This window comes from Oncorhynchus kisutch, linkage group LG12 (assembly GCF_002021735.2).
Source record: "Oncorhynchus kisutch isolate 150728-3 linkage group LG12, Okis_V2, whole genome shotgun sequence".
Taxonomy (NCBI): Eukaryota; Metazoa; Chordata; class Actinopteri; order Salmoniformes; family Salmonidae; genus Oncorhynchus; species Oncorhynchus kisutch.
Genome location: NC_034185.2, coordinates 31044783 through 31068519, shown reverse-complemented (window position 1 = coordinate 31068519; position 23737 = coordinate 31044783). Strand labels below are relative to the sequence as shown.

Here is a 23737-nt window from a genome sequence, read left to right as displayed (position 1 = left end):
TGGAAGCAAGTCGCCGCAGCAATGTTCCAACATCTAGTGGAAAGCCTTCCCAGAAGAATGGAAACTGGTATATGTATATTTGGATTTTGAGAACTAGAGAAATAGAATGTGTGTTTTTAAAGTATAAACATGTAAATGACATGTATGATATATAATAACCATACATAATGACTACTCGTTATTGCTAATTGATTTCACATAGTGGTAATCACAATTGGTCATCATATAGATGTGAAAGGGGGTGTGTGAACATTTGCAATTTCTTTCAACATGTAGCATAATAGACAGCAAGGGAGGGGAAGAAATCAAAGAGATCGTGGACAAGGAGCCTGTCAGAGAGGTAGGCATGGGCCCCATCAAAGAGGTCAGAGAGGTAGGCATGGGCCCCATCAAAGAGGTCAGAGAGGTAGGCATCGGGCCCCATCAAAGAGGTCAAAGAGGTAGGCATGGGCCCCATCAAAGAGGTCAGAGAGGTAGGCATCGGGCCCCATCAAAGAGGTCAAAGAGGTAGGCATGGGCCCCATCAAAGAGGTCAAAGAGGTAGGCATGGGCCCCATCAAAGAGGTCAAAGAGGTAGGCATGGGCCCCATCAAAGAGGTCAAAGAAGTAGGCATGGGCCCCATCAAAGAGGTCAAAGAGGTAGGCATGGGCCCAATCAAAGAGGTCAAAGAGGTAGGCATGGGCCCCATCAAAGAGGTCAAAGAAGCAGGCATGGGCCCCATCAAAGAGGTCAAAGAGGTAGGCATGGGCCCCATCAAAGAGGTCAAATAAGTAGGCATCGGGCCCCATCAAAGAGGTCAAAGAGGTAGGCATGGGCCCCATCAAAGAGGTCAAAGAGGTAGGCATGGGCCCCATCAAAGAGGTCAAAGAGGTAGGCATGGGCCCCATCAAAGAGGTCAAAGAAGTAGGCATCGGGCCCCATCAAAGAGGTCAAAGAAGTAGGCATGGGCCCCATCAAAGAGGTCAAAAAGGTAGGCATGGGCCCCATCAAAGAGGTCAAAGAAGTAGGCATCGGGCCCCATCAAAGAGGTCAAAGAGGTAGGCATGGGCCCCATCAAAGAGGTCAAAGAAGTGGGCATTAGTGACGTAAATTGAGGTGGACATCAGAGAGAGCGAGGCAGAAGGCAAGGAGCCCTTCTGTATAATAAAGTCCGAGCCACCGTCGTTGACCATGTGGTAAACAGAGACCTTACCATGGCTGAGGCTGCCAGATTAGTTCACCCCAATCTGACAAGATTCGCCAAGAAAGAACATTTTGCCAAGAAAACCTAAAAGTCAGCAAGATATGCACTATGCTTTACCATTACATTTAAAGCAAATTACATTGTAATGCATGTAAATTCACAAAACATGTTATAATATTCATACAGTATGATCTATTGACAGTATACTCTGTTCTACCCTCAGAATTGACAGAAGACCCCATGGTGGTAGCCGTGTGCTGACCAACCAGCAGGAGTGGGCACTGGTGGAAATGCTTTGTTACGGCTGTCCGAAACAAAGCAAGCTATTGATTGAGAACAATGACACCTTTGCCAATGTGGCATTCATCATTCTACCAACAATCGCCCCCACCTTTTGAGAGAAACAACGACCGGGTGAAACAAATGCTGGCCGAGTATGTTCAGGTACAGCACTATATACTGTATTACTTTTACTGTTAATGCACATGCTACTTCACAATATCATCCTGGAACTATACTGTAAAAATAACTAACCAAAATATATTTTTAGAGGGGGATGGTGCTTGATGCTGCTGTGAACCATCACAAGTATATCTTTGTTGATGAAGCGGGCCAACCTGGCCAAAACTCGGCGCCGCGGGCGGAACCTCGTCAGCCGACAGGCGACCGTCCAGGGGCCTGAACAAGGTGGGGGAAACATCTCCATGTGCGCAGCTATCTCTGAAGATGGTGTAGTAGGACGTAGGCCATTACTTGGATCCTGCAATGCTGCACATTGTGTTTCTCAATGAAATTGAGAAGGCCTGTCAAGGTGAAGGGGTCACTTATGTCATTGTGTGAGACATTGTCAGGTTCCACCCTGCAGAGGTGGTTCAGGCATGGTTTCGGGCATATCCCCGATTCGTGACCCTACAGCGCATTCAGAAAGTATTCAGACCCCTTGACTTTTTCCACATTTTGTTAATTACAACCTTATTCTAAAATACTTTTTTTTTAAATCCTCATCAATCTACATACTGACAAAGCTAAATGTTTTTTAGACATTTTTTCAAATTGATACAAATTTTTCAATAGAAATACCTGATTTACGTAAGTATTCAGACCCTTGTTATGAGATTCAAAATTGAGCTCAGGTGCATCCTGTTTCCTTTGATCATCCTTCAGATGTTTCTACAACTTGATTTGAGTCCACCTGTTGTAAATTCAATTGATTGGACTTGATTTGGAAAGGCACACACCTGTCTTTATAAGGTCCCACCGTTGACAGTGCATGCCAGAGCAAAAACCAAGCCATGAGGTCAAAGGAATTATCCGTAGAGCTCCGAGACAGGATTGTGTCGAGTCACATATCTGGGGAAGGGTACCAAAACATTTCTGCAGCATTGAAGGTCCCAAAGAACACAGTGTCTTCCATAATTCTTCAATAGAAGAAGTTTGCAACCACCAAGACTCTTCCTAGAGCTGGCGTCCTGGCCAAACTGAGCAATAGGGGGAGAAGGGCCTTGGTCAAGGAGGTGACCAAGAACCCGATGGTCACTCTGACAGAGCTCCAGAGTTCATCTGTAGAGATGGGAGAACCTTCCAGAAGAACAACCATCTCTGCAGCACTCCACCAATCAGGCCTTATTGGTAGTGGCCAGACGGAAGACTCCTTAGTAAATGGCACATGACAGCCCGCTTGGAGTTTGCCAAGAGGCACCTAAAGGACTCTCAGACCATGAGAAACCAGATTCTCTTGTCTGATGAAACCAAAATTGAACTCTTTGACCTGAATGCCAAGCGTCTGTCTAAAAAAAATTATAATCTAAAAACCTGTTTTCTCTTTGTCATAATGGGATTATATAGATTGATGAGGGGAAAAAAGTAATTTAATCAATTTCAGAATAAGGCTGTAAGGTAACAAAATGTGGAAAAGGGAAGGGGTCTGATTACTTTCCGAATGCACTGTAAATGTCATATTTCCGGATATTTTGTAATACATTTGCAAAAATGTTGAAACCTATTTTTGCTTTTTCATTATGGGGTATTGTGGGCAGATTGATGAAGGGAAAAAACAATTCATTTTAGAATAAGGCTGCAGCGTATCAAAGTAACTAAAAGTCAAGAGGTCTGAATACTTTCCGAATGCACCGTATACCTGCCACCGTACTCTCCTTTCCTCAACCCTATTGAGACTTTTTTTTCAGCATGGAGGTGGAAGGTGTGCTATCGCCATCCCCATGAGCCTGCAAACCTCCTGGCCATGGATGAGGCATGCGACAACATCAAGGCAGACCAATGTCAAGCTTGGATTCGCCATGCCAAAAGGTTTTTCCCGCTGTGCATGAACAATGAGGACATTCACTGTGATGTGGATGAGAATTTATGGCCAAATGCTCAAGATAGGGATGATGCAAATGAATGCATGATAAAGAGTAGGTTTTATTTTCATTCATTGAATTTTTTCATTTAATTTCTTACATTTGATTACAGACAGTAGACCGATGTTGCTATTATATCTGAAAAATATAATATTTGTATGAATGATTGTAGAGAATGCCTTCATTGAGCACACATTGGATAGATATAATGGAAATTATAGATTTTCTGTCAATTATAGATTTTTGTTGGATAATGTAAGTGTACTGCCGCATGTGAAAACTGTGTAATCTACTGTAATTTACAGTACTGTTGCATATTACTTTCAGTACTTCTAAGGGCGATTTGAAACTCGTATCTTGCATTGTTTGCTATTGGATTACGACTACATTGAAAAAGTTATCATTATGTTGTGTTTTGGTGATTAAACCAATGTTCTCATTACATTTCACAATCAACTTATATTTTGAATCAATGGTTGCATGGTGAAAGATTTTTACAATCCAAATGAATACACAATGACAGGTTTTGAATGAAAGACTGGCTGCGTTACAAGCGTGACCAGTTTGGAATGTACCAAAGGGATTACAAAATATATATGTGGTATCAAACATGTTGTGGAGTCATTGAAGTTATAAGTAGGATCATGTGTGTGTGTGTGTGTGTGTGTGTGTGTGTGTGTGTGTGTGTGTGTGTGTGTGTGTGTGTGTGTGTGTGTGTGTGTGTGTGGCTGCTCCTGACCCGCTTCAGCTTGTTTTCTTTCCTTTCGTTCTGCCATGTCTAATTACATGTAAATACAACAGGCTCTCTTTCTCTTTTGCTCTCTCCACCATGCTCTGTTTCTTCTCTCCCTCCGTCTCTTTCTCTCTACCTCACTCTGCTTCTCCCACTCCATCACTGGTCCATTGTTGCTGCTGTGGGAACTGGGCTCTCTCTCTCTTCCATACTCTACCCTCACTCACTCCCTCTCTCTCTCTCTCTCTCTCTCTTCCTCCCTCCCTCTCTCCTCCATACTCTATCCTCACTCACTCCCTCTCTCTCTCTCTCCACCATTCCTTTAAAAACCTTTTATATTCAAGAGAATTAAGCTTGAGATCTTATCAATAGATACTTTAGGCTGGGCGTCGGTTGATAATTGTCCTTATCCATCAATGTGATAGGTAAACACTGGTTGATTGATTGATCATTCTAACTCGATTCATCCACTGCAGCCTGAAAACATCCTGCAGCATGCACACACATACATACGCCAAGTGAGTGATCTCACTTCAGCCCTGAAATGATCGCTCTTTCAGCAGAGGAGGCACTCCTCAGAGTGTTGTGGGATGGGGAGTGAGAGAGAGAAAGAGAGGGAGGGAGAGAGAGAGAGAGAGAGAGAGAGAAGGCAGGGGAGATAGAGAGGAGAAGAAGAGAGAGGGAGAGAGAGAGAAGGCAGGGGAAATAGAGAGGAGAAGAAGAGAGAGGGAGAGAGAGAGAAGGAGGAGAAGACAGCTAAAAAATGCCAACTGCCACCTGTGGCCCAGAAGAAGGAGGCTGGCCGGTGCCCACAGATGATTGGGTCTATTAAAAGCGTCCATCTGTACCGTGTCTCATTTCCTGCCTCCCAAATGTCACCCTATTCCTTACACAGAGCACTACTTTTGACCAGAGCCCTATGGACCCTGGTGAAAAGTAGTGCACTATAAAGGGGATAGGGTACCATTTGGGAAGCAACCCTTGTCGTCCCCTGCCTGCCTGCCTGGGACCCAGTGATTGATCTCATCCGAACCGTCCTTTTACCCTCTGTCACATTAATAACAGCCTCTCCTACTCAGAGAGAGACTGACATACAGAGAGAGACTGACATACAGAGAGGGACTGACATACAGAGAGAGACTGACATACAGAGAGAGACTGACATACAGAGAGAGACTGACATACAGAGAGAGACTGACATACAGAGAGGGACTGACATACAGAGAGAGACTGACATACAGAGAGAGAGAGACATACAGAGAGAGAGAGACATACAGAGAGAGACTGACATACAGAGAGAGACTGACATACAGAGAGAGACTGACATACAGAGAGAGACTGACATACAGAGAGGGACTGACATACAGAGAGAGAGAGACATACAGAGAGAGACTGACATACAGAGAGAGACTGACATACAGAGAGAGAGACATACAGAGAGAGACTGACATACAGAGAGAGAGACATACAGAGAGAGACTGACATACAGAGAGAGAGAGACATACAGAGAGAGACTGACATACAGATAGAGACTGACATACAGAGAGAGACTGACATACAGAGAGGGGGGGATAAGGAGAGGTGGGAGAGAGAAGGTGAGAGGAGTGAGAGAGAGGGGGGGGTGGGAATAAAAGATGAGAGAGAGGAGAGAAAGAGAAATGAGGGAGAGAGAGAGGGGTTGCGGTAGAAGGGAGATAGGGATTGAGAGAAAAGGGAGGACGAGAGCTGCAAGATACTCAAAGTTACAGCTCTCTACTCATTAGAAACCAAGCAACTCTAGCTTGTGAGCTACTTGGTGAGTCTTTCTACTGACAGGTTCAGGGCTCAGAGTAATCACTCCAGCAGCAGTGTGGCTACTGTCAATGCAATCATCAGTCATTCACTACTGAATATGACATTCACATACAAATTGTCATATAATAATTATCTTTCTTCAACCCAAAACCCAATGTTTTCAGCAGCTTTGGCTGGCTTTGTAGCTCTGTTTGGTTAAACAGAAGTCCAATCTGATGGTTTAAACAGAGAGTCAGACACTGACAATGGCTAGAGGGCTCCCTCCAGGCTATTTTGCTTAGGGATAATGTCTTCTGTCCCTTCAGGTTAACCTGCCTCACTGCCCTCTGCTAGCTCCTTGTTCAACAGACTAGCCAATCACCACACTCAGAAACAACCTAAGGAGTCTGTGGAGGGAGAGAGGGATGGCGAGAGAAAGAGAGAGAGAAAGAGAGGGAGAGGGGGGGGTTAGCAGCTGAGCACTAAGCAGGGGACCAGAAAATATCATTTTTTACATCCTCCATGCATGGCGACACACACATACATCTGCAAACACACACACACACACACACACGCACACACCGTCAATATGTGGTCACGGTTACGTAACCCTTAGTTTCACACCCTTTCAGAAACGTCCGTTACTGGAATAGTAACACTCAGAGAGGGGAAGAGGAAGGAAAACTGTGGAAATGGAACGATCCCTGCTTACCTCTTCATTGCCCACAGCTCAGGCAGTGAAGAGAAGATATTTGACACTTTACTGTAGAGGTTACTACTAGTACTGACTGAGTGGTAAGGAAGGGGGGCACTTAACCTTATGAATTGAAATGATCTCGTATTGTTTTCTTGAGCAGGTGTAGGTTAGTTAGAATCAGGTGGCTGAAACAGTTCGACAAAAAAAATTGGTAGGGGGGGGGGTTTATTTTATTTATGCTTGTACTCAACAGGGCTGAATTATGCAGAAAAACAATCTTAGTTTTTTGGTTATTGTCTTGCTTGCCCTTTTCTGTACCCTATCCAGTGCTGCTTAATGCTTCATTGTGCAGCCCACCAGCAACACACTGGCATACTCTAGGCATACTCCAGGCATACTCTAAGGCATACTCGGTGGTGTAGAGTTCCATGAGGTCATCAGTGGGAAGGCCATTTCTTGCGTTCACAAGTTGCGGATAAAAGGCTGTGTGTGATGACGCAGTGCACATCAAAATACCTTTTGCGGTTAAATGTACATGTACTAAATAAAGAATTCAAGGAAAATGGGTTTCCACTGCATTTTCTAACTCGACTGAAGGTGTTCTCACAACAAAAAATGCGTTACATAGTGAGTGTGCCTACTCTGCTATTTATTGGAAAGGAGCATCAAGCTCATCACCTTGCACTTACACAACCCTTTGAAGTTCATCATGATTCATTTCATCTGTAGCCTAATAAACTGCATGTTTTCCAGACGAGTCGTAGAGGGAGAACCACACACCACATCATACACCATATTATCGCATGACTCCAAGTCCACTTTGATATTTTTGTATATTTTTTTTATGTTTTATTAGGATCCCTATTAGCTGTTGCAAAAGCAGCAGCTACTCTTCCTGGGTTCCACTAAAAACATGAAACATGACATAATGCAGAATATTACTAGACAAGGACAGAACTACATAAACATAAAAAATAAAAGGCACACGTAGCCTACATACCAATACATACACACAAACTATCTAGGTGAAATAGGGGAGAAGCATTGTGCTGTCAGGTGTTGCTTTATTGTTTTCTTACAACCAGGTTTGCTGTTCATTTGAGCAATATGAGATGGAACGGAGTTCCATGCAATAATGGCGCTATATAATGAGGTACGCTTTCTTGAATTTGTTCTGGATTTGGGGACTGTAAAAAGACCTCTGGTGGCATGTCTGGTAGGGTAAGTGTGTGTGTCAGAGCTGTGTGTAAGTTGACTATGCAAACAATTTGGCATTTTCAACACAATGTTTTTTATGAAAAGAAGAAGTGATGCAGTCAGTCTCTCCTCAACTCTTAGACAAGAGAGACTGGTATGCATAGCATTTATTTCAGCCCTCTGATTACAATGAAGAGCAAGATGTGCCACTCTGTTCTGGGCCAGCTGCAGCTTAGCTAGGTCTTTCCTTGCAGCACTCGACCACACGACTGGGCAATAATCAAGATAAGATCAAACTAGAGCCTGCAGGACTTGCTTTTTGGAATGTGGTGTCAAAAAAGCAAAGCATCTCTTTATTATGGACAGACCTCTCCCATCTTTACAACCATTGAATCTATATCTTTTGACCATTAGTGTTTACAATCTAAGGTAACGTGAAGCAATTTATTCTCCTCAACTTGTTCAACAGCCACACCATTCATTACCAGATTCAGCTGAGGTCGAGAACTTAGATCTTACTTTTAGAGATGTTCAGGGCCAGTTTATTACTGGCCACCCATTCCAAAACAGACTGCAACTCTTTGTTAAGGGGTTGAGTGACCTTATTAGCTGTGGTTGCTGATGCGTGTATGGTTGAATCATCAGCATACATGGATACACATGCTTTGTTTAATGCCAGTGGCAGGTCATTGGTAAAAATAGAAAAGAGTAGAGGGCCTAGAGAGCTGCCCTGCGGTACACCACACTTTACATGTTTGATATTAGAGAAGCTTCCATTAAAGAAACCCCTTTGAGTTCTATTAGATAGTTAGCTCTGAATCCATGATATGGAACATGTTGAAAAGCCATAACACGTGTGTTTTTTCAACAATAGATTATTGTCAATAATATCAAAGGCTCCACGGAAATCTAACAGTACAGCCCCCACAATCTTCTTATTAGTAATGTCTTTCAACCAATCATCAGTCATTTGTGTCAGTGCAGTACAGTACATGTTTAGTGCCCTTCTCTATAAGCATGCTGAAAGTTTTTTTTAAATCTGTTTACAGAGAAATATAATTTAATTTGGTCGAACACAATTCTTTCCAACAGTTTGCTAAGAGCTGGCAGCAAGCTCATAGGTCTGCTGTTAGTACCAGTAAAGGCCGCTTTACCACTCTTGGGTAGCGGAATTACTTTGGATTCCCTTCAGGCATGAGGGCAAATACTTTCCTCTAGGCTCAGATTAAAGATATGACAATTAGGAATAGCTATAGAGTCAGCTACAATCCTCAGTAGCTTTCCATCTAAGTTGCCAATGCCAGGAGGTTTGTCATTATTGACCGTTAACAATACTTTTTCCACCTCTCCCACACTAACTTTACAAAATTCAAACTTGCAATACTTTTCTTTCATTATTTCTTTTTTATGCATAAATAAGATGAATCATTGTTCGTTGTTGGCATTTCCTGACTAAGTTGGCCATACAGTTTTCCAATTCCTCAATTCCTCATCAATCCATGGAGCCTTAACATTTCTTAACAGGTCTAACAGTCCGTTTCTTAAGAGGTGCATGTTTATCAATAATTGGAAGAAGCAATTTCATAAACTCATCAAGGGCAGCGCCTGGATGCTCCTTATTAATTATATCAGAACAACACATATTTTTACCATGATCCACGTAAGAGTCACAGCAAAATCTTTTGATTGATCTTTTATACACTCTTTTAGGCCCAGCATTTATTTGTAACTTAGGCGTTCCTGGATATAGACACTATATTTCAATCACTGCATCCAATGGGTACAGATCCAGCTTTAGAACAAAGTTCAACAGTATTAGTAGAAATGTGATCGATACATGTGGATGATCTTGTCCCTGTAGTGTTTGTACACACCCTGGTAGATTAATAACCTGATCCATATTACAGGTACTGGTTACAATGAGAAGCTTTCTAGAGACCTCAATATTCAGGTTCCCAAGAAAGTACACCTCTCTGTTTACATCACATACACTATCAAGCGTTTCACACATATTATTTAGATACTGACTGTTAGCACTTGGTGGCCTATAGCAACACCCCAAAAGGATTTAGATGTGCCAAGTGAACCTGCAACACGTAATTAACACTTGACATAAGATCTTCTCTAAGCATTACAGTGATATGGCTCTGAATATATACAGCAACACCTCCCCGGTAAGCGTTTCTGTCTCTTCTATATATGTTATATCCTTGCATAGCTCTGTATCAACAAATGAATTATCTTAGTTTCTGAGTCTCAGAAATGGCCAATATGAATGTTATTTGATGTTAGCAAGTTGTTGATTTCATTAACCTTATTTCTAAGGCTACATATATTAATATGGGCTATTTTCCCCTTGAGATTATCAAAGATAGACATAATATGGAAAAGAGCAAACAAAGCAAGAGAAAAAACAAACATTCAGCAGTCCATTAATCAATAGGGGTGTGTGCGTGTGTGTGTGTGTGTGTGTGTGTGTGTGTGTGTGTGTGTGTGTGTGTGTGTGTGTGTGTGTGTGTGTGTGTGTGTGTGTGTGTGTGTGTGTGTGTGTGTGTGTGTGTGTGTGTGTGTGTGTGTGTGTGCGCTCTGGGGTTGAAGCTACGAACACATAGGCTTGGTTCTCTCATCCCTTCCAGGCTTCTGGGAGGGAAGGTGGACAATGAGCCTGTCATAGCGGATGTAAGCAATGTCCCCACACACTCTGGTAGCTTACATGATTGGGATAAGTTACTTCCTCTTCTGGCGCACAGCTTCAGGACTGTCCTTGTTGAGGAAGATATACGTTCCTCTCAAATTCTTGGCTCTTTCCAGAACAGCTACCTTATCCTTGAACCTCAGGAACTTGACCACTATCGGCCTGGGCCTGGGAAGCCAAGATATGATGGTTATTATATCAATATGTGCACATAAAAGCGTTTCTATCAACATTTCTCACACTATTTCTTTTACTGACACAAAACAAACATGTTTTATGCGACATGTACTTTACTCGCATAAAAAGGTTGGATAGAAACTTGGTTATTCTCAAAAAATGGAGACACTTTAAAGCCTTTTCCACTGCCTGTGGGGACCAATGTGTTGGTCCCCACTGAGTTGGTTGTCCAAGTGGATGCCAAGGTATTTTGTGCTTGTTACAACTGGAACAGTCCACCCAGAATTAGCTGGTTGGGGAGGATTTTTGTAGAAGCAGATTCTTAGTTTATCAGACTTCCCACTGGGCACAGACGTCAGTTCAATGTCTAGTTTTGATTTACATTTGGTTGAGTTGTTTTGATTTACATTTGGTTGAGTTGTTTTGATTTACATTTGATTGAGTTGTTTTGATTTACATTTGATTGAGTTGTTTTGATTTACATTTGATTGAGTTGTTTTGATTTACATTTGGTTGAGTTGTTTTGATTTACATTTGATTGAGTTGTTTTGATTTACATTTGGTTGAGTTGTTTTGATTTACATTTGATTGAGTTGTTTTGATTTACATTTGATTGAGTTGTTTTGATTTACATTTGATTGAGTTGTTTTGATTTACATTTGGTTGAGTTGTTTTGATTTACATTTGATTGAGTTGTTTTGATTTACATTTGGTTGAGTTGTTTTGATTTACATTTGGTTGAGTTGTTTTGATTTACATTTGATTGAGTTGTCAACTAATCTGAATTCAATGTGAAATCAACAAATGTCACCATTAGTTGGATTTGTGGGTAGTGAGGGTAGGCAACAACACATTCGCCACGCTGAACCTCAACACGGGGGCCTCTCAGCGGTGTGTGCTTAGTCCCCTCCTGTACACCCTGTTCACTCACGACTGCGTGACTGCGTACGACTACAACACCATCATCAAGTTTGCAGACGACATGATGGTGGTAGGCTTGATCACCGACAACGATGAGGCAGCCAATAGGGATGAGGTCAGAGACCTGGCAGTCTGGTTCCAGGACAACAACCTCTCCCGCAACGTCAGCAAGACAAAGAAGCTGATCATGGACGACAGGAAACGGAGGGCCAAGCACACCCCCATTCACGTTGACGGGGCTGTAATGGAGCGGGTCGAGAGATTCAAGTTCCTCTGTGTCCACAACACTAAGGCTCTATCATGGTTCAAACACACCAACACAGTTGGGAAGAGGGCACAACAAAGCCTCTTCCCCCTCAGGAAAAGATGTGACATGGGCCTTCAGATCCTCAAAACGTTCAACAGCTGCAGCATTGAGAAAATGTTTTATCTGCATTGACCCTTTTTGCACAAACTTTTTTGACTCATCACATATGCTGCTGCTATTGTTTACTATCTGTCATTTTATACTTAGTTATATGTACATATCTACCTCAATTACCTCATACCCCTAAACATCGACTCAGTACTGGTACCCCTTTTTTATAGCTAAGTTATCGTTACTCATTGTGTATCTATTATTACTTATATTATTACATGTTTTACTTTTCTATTATTTCTCTATTTTCTTGTTCTCTGCATTGTTGGGATGGACCCATCAGTAAGCATTTCACTGTTAGTCCACGGCTGTTGTTTACGAAACATGTGACAAATACAATTGGATTTGATTTGACTTAGGTTAAAAGTTGGGTAAAAAAAATACAATAACTTTTTGCTATTTTAATCAGTTTTCCACGTTGATTCAATGTCATCACATTCATCTTTGGGGTTGAGAGGACATAGAAACTTTGTTGATTCAACCAGTTTTTGCCCACTGCCCAGTGAGTTCTTTCCAAAAAAGAAGCATGTTGTTCCTCCAGTTGGTTATCCCCGAGCTGACAAGGTACAAATCTGCCGTTTTGCCGCTGAACAAGGCAGTTAACTCACTGTTCCCCGGTAGGCCATCAATGTAAATAAGAACTTGTTCTTATAGTAGTTAAATAGTTAAATAAAGGTTCAATTTAAAAAAGTGCCATTTTTTTTAAGTTTGCTAGCCTTATAGCATGGGACAGCCCAATTTTGTAGGCGTAGCCAGTGTCATCACATATGTCTCTCCGAGTGGACATGTGGAGCTGGAAGAAGTAAGGTGAGACAATCCCACCCTGTGGCACCCCAGTTATGTCTGTCCGTTATGATTGTTAATTCAATCCGCACAAAAGGACTTCAGCACCGCTTGTTTTAAATCTTTATTAGATGAGCTTGATGCTGCATACGGTGGCTTGATTCTCCACGCTTGCATAAGGTGATTGAGTCGCGGAAAAGTACTGCAGCGATTTGTTGACTTACTGCCCGAGATCAAATCATTTCTAAGTCACGAAATGAGGAGTATGAGGAACTGTCTGATGATGCATGGCTGCTAGACTGAGGTTTCCTCACGAGAACATAACAGCAAAACTGAACTAGCTCAACTATGAGCTTCAGGGAAAAGACAAAGACGTGGCACACATGATCAGCGCTGTCAATGCCTTTAAGGCCAAGGTGTGTGTGTGGGCCTCTCATCTGTGGAATGGAAGGCTGGTGCACTTCCCAAACCTGGAGAAAATGTCACAAAACATTGGAAACAAAGATGCATTTCTCCCACAAGAATTCTGCGCCAACCTGGAGAAACTGGCATCCGAATTCAACAGGTGTTTTCAGGAGTTAAATGACATAGGGGAGGTTGTTGCATTTATCTCAAACCCTTTCCTCCCCTTTGAGATTGGGGAGGTGTCCGCCAGATTCCAGCAGGTATTTGCTTTACCAATCGGAGTTGACATGGAGATAATTGAATTGCAATATGACATCGAGTTGAAAGCAAGATCAAGAGACAGTGACTTTTGGGGTCTTGTAAACACTGAAGTTTCCCCTCCTTTCATCCCCTCCTTCATCATTAAGGTGAAGGCCTACTTTGGGTCAACATATCTCTGTGAGATGGCCCTTTCACAGATGAAAATAATCAAGTCAAAGAACAGGTCTTGTCTAACTAATCTCACAAACAGTGTCAGACTTGCTGTGTCAAAGTATGAGCCAGACTACAGAGCACTTGCTGAGAGTGTGCAATCACAGCCATCACATTGAATGTGTGGGGGGCTCTCATCAACAGCCATCAGAGTGAGTGAGTATTGCCAGTTTTAAATCTGTTGTAGGCTATATTGTTTACAAAAGGTGCTGTTCAAAAAGGGAAAGGGAAACAGTACTGTACATGATTGGCTTAGGCTTGTAATTGACTGATTATTGAGATTATATATATTTAACCTTTATTTTACTAGGCAAGTCAGTTAAGAACAAATTATTATTTACAATGATGGGCTACGCCAGGCAAACCCAAATGACACTGGTCCAATTGTGTGCCGCCATATGGGACTCCCAATCACAGCCTGAGCTGCAGTGCATCTCAGGCCGTGCAGTGCATCCTAGGCCATGCATCATGTAATGCAGCCTGGATTCAAACCAGGGACTGCAGTGACGCCTCTAGCACTGAGATGCAGTGCCTTAGACCGCTGTGCCAGTCAGGAGCATATATACATGAATGGTGAATGAGTAATAGGCCAGTTGAAATATTGAACATTGTAATATTGTTTCTATCTCTACTTTGCACATTATTCCACTGCAAATCAACCATTCCAGTGTTTTACTTGCTATATTGTATTTACTTCGCCACCATGGCCTTTTTTTGCCTTTACCTCCCTTATCTCACCTCACTTGCTCACATTGTATTTAGACTTATTTTTCTACTGTATTATTGACTGTATGTTTGTTTTACTCCATGTGTAACTCTGTGTTGTTGTATGTGTCACACTGCTTTGCTTTATCTTGGCCAGGTCGCAGTTGTAAATGAGAACTTGTTCTCAACTTGCCTACCTGGTTAAATAAAGGTGAAATAAAATAAATAAATCTAAATGTTCTTTTGCCTATTTCTCTTTTCTGTCAAGATAACGCATAGATGGTGGACAATCTATTCCTAGTATTTACTGAATGTCTGTCTCTTACCAATTGAATACTGTTGTGAATAGAACTTGGCCATTTTAAATTATGTACATTATGAAATAAAATAAGCATGTTCCTTTCAATTTCCTTATCGATTGATGAACAACCAAGAACATTGCGCATGACTGCAACAGAAGAACCATATCTCCACCTTAAAACAATCCTTGCTGCTTTGTTCTGTGCATTCTGCAGCCTCCTAACTTCACTTGATGATGCATTTCCCCAGACCACAGAACAGTAGTTCACCTGACTCTCAATTCATGCTTGTGTTATTTGCTGAATAATTTTTCCTGGTGAATATTTAGCTATCCTTCTGATTATGCATGCTGTTTTAATATTATTATTTTTTACATAGATTGGTTATTTGAGACGACCATGATAAGCAGTTGTCTAGCTGCACTCCCAATAGTTTTGTTTCTGCCACTTCTTCAATTTGTACTCCTCTTATACTTAATTGTATCCCATGCTGTTTTGGTCTTTTCCTAGTGGAACAGACCAACATAACTTTGGTTTTCTTGGTGTTTAAAACAAGTTTGTTTGGCAAACCCACTCCCTAATATTCTCCAAATCTCCTTGTAAAGCTTGCTGTACCTGTTGAACCGATTGTCTTGCTGCATACATTTTAGTATCATCTGCAAATATAGTAGCTTGAGTTTCAGCTAAGGTATAGGGAAAGTCGTTGGTATATGTTAAATAGAGAAGTGGCCCAAGGCAGCTGCCCTGTGGTGTTCCACAGTTTAACACATGAGGAGAAGAAACTGAACCATTGATATAAGTGGACTGTTTCATGTCAGTTAGATACTGTATGACTGTACCCAATTCAATGCTACCTCCTTAAAACCATAATGCATTACTTTTGTCAAAATTATTTCATGATCCACTAAATCAAATGCTGCACTGAAATCTAAAAATAGTACATCCACAAACGTGCCATTATCCATAGCATTGAACCACTGATCAGTCATGTCAACCAATGCAGTGGTTGTGGAATGTTTTTTGCGATAAGCATGCTGATTGGCTGTAATCAGGTCATTCTTTTCCATGTACTCCCATATGTGTCTACTCACAATACCCTCCAATATCTTACTGAGTGTAGGGAGTAGACTAATTGGTCGACTATTGGCAGGAGTAATGGGTTCTTTGCAGTCTATTGGAATAGGACACAGTTTTGCATGCTTCCATACATTTGCAAACATCCCCTTTTCCATTAAATATGTATCTCAGTGGAACTGCAATCTGGGGAGCAGCACAGCGAAGCAAAAAATTGTCCATAAGACCATAACCTGTAGATTTATCATCAGGTAATGACTTTAATGGGTTTGACACCTCCTCCACTGACACCGTTTGCAGACTAAAAGAGCAGATCTTGTTGCTCATAATATGATCATCAATTCATTGGACAATAGCTTGTTTGGAAGAATGTATGTTTAAATTGTTGCTCAGTAAAATAATTTTCTTTGTAAAAAAATCTGCAAAATGATTGGCAATATCATATGGTGGTTTTGTTATTATTCTCCCGTCAACCTCCACACTAGATGGGCGTGATGAGATAGATGTACTAAGTAAGCCCTTAACTGTGTTCCATACCTTTATAGAATCATTTTTCCAATCAATTAAAGCATTGCCATATTTCTTTGAGAAAAAGCCTCACCCAGTTCCTTCATCAATCCATGGAGATGGACGGGCACCAACTGTACTCTTTCTTATAGGGGCATGATGGTCCATTACCTCAGTGAGCAAATCAATAAAACATTCTGTAGCGTGATTTAAATCATCTTCTAGATAAATCAGCTCCCAGGGTACAGCAGCCAAATCATTTAGAAATAGCTCATGATTAAATGTTTAAAATTTATCTTAACCACAATCCTAGGGGGTTTCTTTGGAACCTTGGTGTTCATGGTTATGGTGACAATATTATGGTCTGTCCAGCCCACTGGCATTGATCTGGCTTTTAAGCATTGCAACGGTATATTACAGAAAATCTGATCAATGCATGTGTCTGAACGATGACCCAACTTAATTGAAGATCTAGTAGTATCATTAACCATTTGTTTCAAACCACAGTTCTTAGCATATCTCATCAATTTTGTTCTATTCGAATTATTGTGATCCTTCCAATTTATATTAAAATCCCCCAAGATAAATACATCTCTGTTGCTATCTGTGGCCTGGTCAAACCCAGTACATAAGTTACCCAGATAGCACACCTTAGAGCTAGGAGGTCTACACACACATCCTACCAATATGGGTGCCTGGTGAGGCAGATGTACTTGAGCCCATAGTGCCTCTATTTGACATACATTAAGGTCATCCCTTCTCTTAAAATGTATATGAATCTGAATGTACAGTGCTCCACCCCCACCATTCCTATTCCTATCTCTTCTCAGTAGACTATATCCATGAATGTTAGTTTGCCCATCATTTACAGATACATCTTAATGTGTTTTGGTCAAAGCCAAAATATGAATATTATTTATGTTGACCAAGTTAAAAACCTAATGTATTTTGTTAGGAAGGCTACATATATTAACCTGAGCCATATGCAACCCTTTCCTTATCAAGTGAAGATCAATAGAACATGTATTCATTATAGTTGAAGTTGTCATGATACACTACAACAAGAAAACTCAAATTTGAACATTAAATTAAAATAGCCAGGGAGTTACTCCAGAGTCCCGATACAATCTGGTTAGAGCCAGTTTGGCGCTGTTCTGTGAAGGGACTGGTTCACAGCGTTGTACGAGATCTTCAGGGTTTGGGCAATTTCTCGCGGAATAGCCTTCATTTCTCAGAAAAAGAAAAGACTGCCAAGTTTCAGAAGAAAGTCCTTTGTTTCATTTTGAGCCTGTAATCGAACCCACAAATGAGGATGCTCCAGATACTCAACTAGTCTAAAGAAGGCCCGTTTTATTGCTTCTTTAATCAGAACAACCGTTTTCAGCTGTGCTAATATAATTGCAAAAGTGTTTTCTAATGATCAATTAGCCTTTTAAAATTATAAACTTGGATTAGCTAACACAACGTGCCATTGGAACACAGGAGTGATGGTTGCTGATAATGGGCCTCTGTACGCCTATGTAGATATTCCATTAAAAGTCAGCCATTTCCAGCTACAATATGTCAGCAGGAGCAGGTGCCCCTGGTATAGGGGTTTAGGAGCGCGTCCGGGAGCACCCGGCGATGCTCCATCATCTTGGCGCCGCCATGGACCGCATCCCTCAACCCCTATACAAGGGGCACCTGCTCCTGCTGACTCCACATTGAGCGTGTGAAATTCTGTCAGTGGGTGGGTGTAGCTGGTGCATGGAAGTCAGGCACAGGAGAGCAGAGATGAGTGGACAAAGCACTTTACTCGGACAATTATTAAAACAGGACGCAACCGCATCACAAAAACAAAAACAAGGCATGGTCCTCAGAGAGAGAGAGAGAGAGAGAAAAGGAGAGAGTGAGAGAGAATTAGAAAGAGCATACTTAAATTCACACAGGACACCGGATAAGACAAGATAAATACTCCAGATATAACAGACTGACCCAGCCCCCCCGACACATAAACTATTGCAGCATAAATACTGGAGGTTGAGACAGGAGGGGTCAGGAGACACTGTGGCCCTGTCCGACCCCCGGACAGGGCCAAACAGGCAGGATATAACCCCACCCACTTTTCCAAAGCACAGCCCCCACACCACTAGAGGGATATCTTCAACCACCAACTTACTATCCTGAGACAAGGCCGAGTCTAGCCCACAAAGATCTCCCCCACGGCACGAACCCAAGGGTAGGCGCCATCCGACAGGAAGATCACGTCAGTGACTCAACCGACTCAAGTGACGCACCGCTCCTAGGTACGGCATGTAGGAGCACCAGTAAGCCAGTGACACTGAAGTGTATTTAGTGCTTTATCCAGGTAGCCGGAAAGTAGAGCATTGCAGTAGTCTAACCTAGAAGTGACAAAAGCATGGATAAATTTTTCTGCATCATTTTTGGACAGAAAGTTTCAGATTTTTTCAATGTTAAGTAGATGGAAAAAAGCTGTCCTTGAAACAGTCTTGATATGTTCGTCAAAAGAGAGATCAGGGTCCAGACTAACGCCGAGGTCCTTCACAGTTTTATTTGAGACGACTGTACAAACATCATGATTAATTGTCAGATTCAACAGAAGAGCTCTTTGTTTCTTGGGACCTAAAACTAGCATCTCTGTTTTGTCCGAGTTTAAAAGTAGAACATTTGCCGTCATTCACTTCCTTATGTCTGAAACACAGGCTTCCAGGGAGGGAAATTTTGGGGCTTCACCATGTTTCATCGAAATGTACAGCTGTGTGTCATCCGCATAGCAGTGAAAGTTAACATTATGTTTCCAAATGACATCACCAAGAGGTAAAATATATATTGAAAACAATAGTGGTCCTAAAACAGAGCCTTGAGGAACACCAAAATGTACAGTTGATTTATCAGAGGACAAGCCATCTACAGAGACAAACAGATATCTTTCCGACAGATAAGATCTAAACCAGGCCAGAACTTGTCCGTGTAGACCAATTTGCTCCAAAAGAATGTGGTGATTGATGGTATCAAAAGCAGCACTAAGGTCTAGGAGCACGAGGACAGATGCAGAGCCTCGGTCTGACGCCATTAAAAGGTAATTTACCACCATCACAAGTGCAGTCGCAGTTCTATGATGGGGTCTAAAACCAGACTGAAGCATTTCATATACATTATTTGTCTTCAGGAAGGCAGTGAGTTGCTGCGCAACATCTTTTTCATTTTCTTTTTAGAGGAATGGGAGATCCAATATAGGCCAATATTATTATTTTTTGCTCTGGGTCAAGGTTCGGCTTTTTCAAGTGAGGCTTTATTACTGCCAATTTTAGTGAGTTTGGTACACATCCGGTGGATAGAGAGCCATCTATTATGTTCAACATAGGAGGGCCAAGCACAGGAAGCAGCTCTTCAGTAGTTGGAATAGTTGGTATAGGGTCCAGTATGCAGCTTGAAGGTATAGAGGCCATGATTATTTTCATCAATGTGTCAAGAGATATAGTATTAAAAAATAGGATTGGGGGACCATTCCATTATGATATCATGATAAATAAAGTATATGTACATCCCATATCTGCACAAAATTGAAAGATCTCTACAGTATGTCAGAACTCCTGCTCGCAGACACACGTGGGCTCTGGCATTTGCAATTAACTCCTGTTTTATTTGTCCAATGCTGCATTTTTCTTCTTCCCCAACAGGTCTAGGAAGAGGAAAAAGAGTGAAGCATTCGAAAAGTATTCAGACCTCTTGACTTTTTCCAAATGTTGTTACGTTACAGCCTTATTCTAAAATGGATTAAAGCCTTTCCAAAACTGATATGAGCCTTTCCAAATCATGTCCAATCAATTGAATTTACCGTAGGTGGATTCCAATCAAATTGAAGAAACATCTCAAGGATGATCAATGGAAACAGGTTGCACCTGAGCTGAATTTAGAGTCTCATTGCAAAGGGTCTGAATACGTATGTAAATAAGGTGTTTCTATTTTTTGTTTTTAATACATTTTCAAACATTTCCAAAAACCTATTTTTCCTTTGTTATTATGTGGTATTGTATTTATTTTTCGGAGGAAATTGTTCCCAGCTCTGGACTGGGAACTGTCGCCGGAAGCTCTGGACTGGGGATCGTCGCAGGAAGCCTGGTCACGTTCACCGGGGCTCTGGACTGGGAACTGTCGCCGGAAGCTCTGGACTGGGGATCGTCGCAGGAAGCCTGGTGGGGCCGGCACTGGTGGTACCGGGCTGGTGACACACACCTCAGGGCGGGCGCGAGGAGCAGGCACAGGATGTTCCGGACTGAGAAGGCGCACTTGAGGGAGAGTGCGAGGAGCAGGAACAGGACGTACCTGACTGGGAACACGCACTTCAAGGAGAGTGCGTGGAGCAGGAACAGGACGTACCTGACTGGGAACACACACTTCAAGGAGAGTGCATTGAGCAGGCACAGGACGTACTGGACTGGGGACACGCACTTGAGGGAGAGTGCGAGGAGCAGGCACAGGACATACCTGACTGGGGAAACGCACTTGAGGGAAAGTGCGAGGATCAGGCACAGGACGTACTGGGCTGTGGAGGCACACTGGAGACCTGGTGCATAGAGCTGGCACAGATGGTGCCGGAACCATGACACACTCCGCACGGTGAGTGCTGGAAGCTAGCACAGGACGTACCGGGCTGGGAAGGTGTATTGGAGACCTGGTGCATAGAGCTGGCACAGATGGTGCCGGAACGATGACACACTCCGCACGGTGAGTGCGGGAAGCTAGCACAGGACGTACTGGGCTGTGGAGGCGTACTGGAGACCTGGTGCGTAGAACTGGCACAGATGGTGCCGGAACCATGACACACTCCGCACGGTGATTGCCAGGAGTTGACACAGGACGTACTGGGCTGGGAAGGCGTACTGGAGACCTGGTGCGTATAGCCGGCATCCCTTGTACCGGAACTTGGAAACACTTCTCAGGATGAGTACGGAGAGCTGACTCAGGTGGCTTTAAATCGATAACACGCTCCTTAGGGCAAATGTCGTGCATCCTCCACCAATTCAATAACTCTCATTTCTCTCTCCTCCACATTCTCCCTCTTCTCCCAGACTGGCTCTGGTTCACTCCTCGGCTCCGCCGACTGCTCCATGTGCCCCCCCCCCCAAAATGTGGGGTTTCTGTGGCCTTCCTCCCCGACTACGTCGCTGTCCCTCCTTCGCTGCTTCTGCCTGTTTCCATGGCAGGCTCTTCTCTCCTGCCATTATGTCATCCCAAGTCCAGGATGTTCTCTCCCTGATCTCCGCCAAAGACCAGGATGCCATCTCCTCCCGGGCACGCTGCTTGGTCCTTTGTTGATGGGATATTCTGTCACGTTCGTTTGTATAGACGGACCAAGGCGAAAGTGAAAATTTGCAAAACAAACCAACGAAACAACAAACCGTGACAACAGAGGTGCTACATACACTTACTCAAAACATTATCCCGTAACACACAGGTGGAAAAATGCTACTTAAGTATGATCCCCAATTAGAGACAACGATAGCCAGCTGCCTCAATTGGGAATCATACCAACACACCAACATAGAAAAAACAAACTAGAACCCCACGTAGAAAATATAAACTAGACTAAATCCCTAGTCACGCCCTGACCTACTCTACCATAGATAATAAAGGCTTCCTATGGTCAGGACGTGACAATTGAATACATTTTAAAATAAGGCTGTAACGTAACAAAGTTTGGAAGAAGTCAAGGGGTCTGAATAATTTCCCGAAAGCACTGTATGTGTTAACATATACATGTATGTGGCAAAACACATTTGAATACATGATTGAGGTCATTTTCCTACATAGATATGGTATTTGAGACTTCAGAAGGATTCGTTTACATGTCTCTAATGTATGTTTTTCATACAATACATGCAACATATAAGTTGGATATTACAAGAATCTTCAATGAATCGTGTAAGTGTATTTGCTGCCATATGTATCACTTCCAAGTTCCAGGTAGAACACTTAAGAACCTTGTTAATACATTATTCTATATATTTTCCACACGGGATGTGACCCACTGTTATGTATTAATACAATACGTATCCTATAGGAGAAAGTCTCAAAGAGGGATTTCCATTCAGTGGAACATATTAGAAAAGACCTGCACAAAGGTCAACAGTATTGAAGAGGCACTTAGGCTATTGCTATTTTGGTCTTTATTGTGTCTTCTTTTGGCGAATGGACACCCAATGAAGATTGATCTTATGCGGAAATGCTGTGATGGATGTGAGCTGACAGGGTTTGGAGAAATAACACTGTCAGAGGATTGAGGATGAGTGACAGGGAGATGAATGAGACAAGGCAGCATTTATCTTTTGGGTCATCGATGCTCTTTCTGCCATCTTCTCAATAGCCTAATTCGGATCATTTTGAGGCAGTTACAACAGTGTAGAAAGCTAGGCCTAAAAAAGGAGGTTCCACTTTTTCTGACTTCGCCCTATATATTTGACATCTAATAGCCTAACGATAGATTTCATAAACTATTTCACCTTGGACATCCTTGGTGATCACTGATTAATGTGCTATCTAGTCTTAAATGTTTGGCGTGAGTTGCTTTGTTGCAGGGGCTCCTCACCTGAATTGCCTTTGCTGGGCCATTAGCAGTGGGGGTAGCATTTTTCCCTCCCATGATTTTATTTCAAGTAGGATAGCAGCCTACCCAAAAATATAACTGATATTGATAACCATACTGTAGATGTAATCTTGATACAAACATACAGTCTACTACTCAATGGGGAGGCATGAATGGCAACAACACTGTGCCCTTCGCTCCCGCTTGACAAGTTACCGAGTAAGCAACACTGCAGCCATCATCAAATCAAATTGTGAAATGCTTGCTTACAAGCCCTTAACCAACAATGCGTTAAGAATATTTTTTGAAAGTGTTAAGTAAAGAATAGATAAGTAGAGAATAGAAAATAAAAGTAATAAATAATTCAGCAGCAGCAGTAAAATAACAAGCGAGGCTATATACAGGGGGTACCGGTACAGAGTCAATGTGGAGGCTATATACAGGGGGTATCGGTACAGAGTCAATGTGGAGGCTATATACAGGGGGTATCGGTACAGAGTCAATGTGGAGGCTATATACAGGGGGTATCGGTACAGAGTCAATGTGGAGGCTATATACAGGGGGTACCGGTACAGAGTCAATGTGGAGGCTATATACAGGGGGTATCGGTACAGAGTCAATGTGGAGGCTATATACAGGGGGTACCGGTACAGAGTCAATGTGGAGGCTATATACAGGGGGTACCGGTACAGAGTCAATGTGGAGGCTATATACAGGGGGTATCGGTACAGAGTCAATGTGGAGGTTATATA

The 23737-nt window shown here is 42.4% G+C and overlaps 1 pseudogene; it reads left to right on the top strand.

Moving 5' to 3' along the window:
• Positions 1-944: 944 nt before the first annotated feature.
• Positions 945-23737, top strand: part of LOC109901392 (SNW domain-containing protein 1-like) — a 39003-nt pseudogene continuing 16210 nt past the window's right edge.